At 54.4% G+C, this 2,493-nt stretch overlaps 1 non-coding gene across 1 annotated transcript; it reads right to left on the reverse strand.

Moving 5' to 3' along the window:
- Window positions 1-2,035: 2,035 nt before the first annotated feature.
- Window positions 2,036-2,235, reverse strand: LOC139269998 (U2 spliceosomal RNA). The gene has a single exon (XR_011594386.1). It is a non-coding gene; the product is annotated as a U2 spliceosomal RNA (small nuclear RNA).
- Between the last annotated feature and the right edge of the window lie 258 nt (window positions 2,236-2,493).

A 2,493-nucleotide genomic window follows, 5' to 3' on the forward strand; every position in this document is an offset into this window, starting at 1 on the left:
ACTGTCGGAGGGGCAGTACTGAGGGAGTGCTGCACTGTCGGAGGGGCAGTACTGAGGGAGTGCTGCACTGTCGGAGGGGCAGTACTGAGGGAGTGCTGCACTGTCGGAGGGGCAGTACTGAGGGAGTGCTGCACTGTTGGAGGAGCAGTACTGAGGGAGTGCTGCACTGTCAGAGGGGTAGTACTGAGGGAGTGCTGCACTGTTGGAGGAGCAGTACTGAGGGAGTGCTGCACTGTCGGAGGGGCAGTACTGAGGGAGCGCTGCACTGTCGGAGGGGCAGTACTGAGGGAGCGCCGCACTGTCGGAGGGGCAGTACTGAAGGAGCGCTGCCCTGTCGGAGGGGCAGTACTGAGGGAGTGCCGCACTGTCGGAGGGGCAGTACTGAGGGAGTGCTGCACTGTCGGACGGGCAGTACTGAGGGAGCGCCGCACTGTCGGAGGGGCAGTACTGAGGGAGTGCTGCACTGTTGGAGGGACAGTACTGAGGGAGTGCTGCACTGTCGGAGGGGCAGTACTGAGGGAGTGCCGCACTGTCGGAGGGGCAGTACTGAGGGAGTGCCGCACTGTAGGAGGGGCAGTACTGAGGGAGTGCCGCACTGTCGGACGGGCAGTACTGAGGGAGTGCTGCACTGTCGGGGGGCAGTGCTGAGGGAGTGCTGCACTGTCGGAGGAGCAGTACTGAGGGAGTGCTGCACTGTCGGAGGGGCAGTATTGAGGGAGTGATGCACTGTCGGAGGGGCAGTATTGAGGGAATGATGCACTGTCGGAGGGACAGTACTGAGGGAGTGATGCACTGTCGGAGGGACAGTACTGAGGGAGTGCTACACTAAATGAGGTGCCGTCTTTCAGATGAGACGTTAAATCAAAGTCCTGTCTGCTCTCTCTGGTTGATCTAAAAGATGCCAAGGAACTATTTTACAGACACCTAACCAACATAACAATTGTCACACCTGTCCTATGTCCCTGTGAGATTAAAGAATGAATAATTTATAAGATACCATTCCGTCAACATAGCTACAACCGCTGAAGGTCTTGTTACAGGATATATCCATGTCACAGGAGTAATCACACTGCCAGTCAGATCAGTCCCAATTGTAAAGTTCAATTAATAGAGAAGGTAAATTAAACGGCCGCTCCGTTTGTTTAACCCTTGGTGAACAGTTACATTCATCAAACGTGCATTGACGTAGTGCCTTTCAATCCTCAAACTGCTTCACTGCGAATGAATTAGGTTTGAATTGTATTGACTGTTCCCCATGTCAGAGACCTTCTCTGTCACCACACGGTCAGACAGCCAGGGCCTTGCTTTACTGTCCCATTGTGAAAGCCAGGGTCTGCGGACGCTGGGACTGGTGAGGGGTCTGGGCAGAGTGGATCGAGAGAAACTGTTCCCATTGGTGGAAGGGTCGAGAACCGGAGGACACAGATTTAAGGCGATTGGCAGAAGAACCAAAGGCGACACGAGGGAAAACGTTTTTACGCAGCGAGTGGTTAGGATCTGGAATGCGCGGCCTGAGAGGGTGGTGGAGGCAGACTCAATCGTGGCTTTCAAAAAGGAGTTGGATAAGTACCTGAAGGAACAATATTGGCAGGGCTACGGGGAAAGGGTGGGGGAGTGGGATTGGCTGAGGGGCTCTTGCAGAGAGCCGGCACGGGCTCGACGGGCCGAACGGCCTCCTTCTGTGCTGTAACCGTTCTCTGATTCCATGAATCTGAAATTAAAAGCTGAAAATGCTGGCAGCGCTCAGTAGGTGGAAAGAGCAACTGAGTTATTATCATAGTCAGTCCCTCGAAATCGAGGAAGACTTGCTTCCACTCTAAAGGTGACTTCTCAGGTGACTGAACAGTCCAGTACAGCAATTACAGTCTCTGTCACAGGTGGGACAGACAGTGGTTGAGGGAAGGGGAGGGTGGGACTGTTTTTTTTTTAATTCGTTGCCAATCGTTCCAATTCTTTGTCAAATCACAAACGCCAGAGGTCACCTTGCACACATCAAGGATCACTCTGCGCTAATGCTCTTAGCCAAAAGGCCTAGAGCCACTGCACCGTTCCTGGAAGTACTGCAATACCAGGTTCGTGCCATGGAGGTGGATGGGTCAGGCCCCCCACCCACCTCCTATTTCCAAAAAGCATAGGAGAATCACCTTCCTGATCCAGGGAGAACCACGTTGGGGTCATGGTTACTCCCCTGTCAGGTCAGTTACGCATGATCTTAGCCAAAAGGCCGGGTGGGACTGGTTTGCCGCACGCTCCTTCCGCTGCCTGCGCTTGGTTTCTGCACGCTCTCGGCGACGAGACTCGAGGTGCTCAGCGCCCTCCCGGATACACTTCTTCCACTTAGGACGGTCTTTGGCCAGGGACTCCCAGGTGTCGGTGGGGATGTTGCACTTTATCAAGGAGGCTTTGAGGGTGTCCTTGAAACATTTCCTCTGCCCACCTGGGGCTCGCTTGCCGTGAAGGAGTTCCGAGTAGAGCGCTTGCTTTGGGAGTCTT

This window comes from Pristiophorus japonicus, chromosome 8, assembly GCF_044704955.1.
Source record: "Pristiophorus japonicus isolate sPriJap1 chromosome 8, sPriJap1.hap1, whole genome shotgun sequence".
In the NCBI taxonomy this organism is placed as follows: Eukaryota; Metazoa; Chordata; class Chondrichthyes; family Pristiophoridae; genus Pristiophorus; species Pristiophorus japonicus.